The following is a 295-nucleotide window of genomic DNA, read 5'->3' as shown; positions in this document are numbered from 1 at the left end:
GAAACTCTAAAGGAGTATGATAAAATAAAACAATACGAACATTTTGCTTCTCTGAATTTTACCCTTTATATACGCACTCTGTTTGCTGTCGACATATCATACACTGCGAATAAAGTGTCTTCCACTTACCATATCTATTGATGAATATGCATCGATATTGACCCAGGCACTTAAGTAACGATAAAAAAAATACCATCATGTTATCTAGAAACTTTTGGAACACAACTCTCGGGCAAATGGGATAATGACGAAAAGATGTACATATCATAGCATTATATGTGTGTCTAAGTGAATA

This window comes from Penaeus monodon, chromosome 19 (genome assembly GCF_015228065.2).
Source record: "Penaeus monodon isolate SGIC_2016 chromosome 19, NSTDA_Pmon_1, whole genome shotgun sequence".
Classification (NCBI taxonomy): domain Eukaryota; kingdom Metazoa; phylum Arthropoda; class Malacostraca; order Decapoda; family Penaeidae; genus Penaeus; species Penaeus monodon.
The sequence above is the reverse complement of the archived record's forward strand: the minus strand, read 5'-3'. Positions refer to the sequence as shown.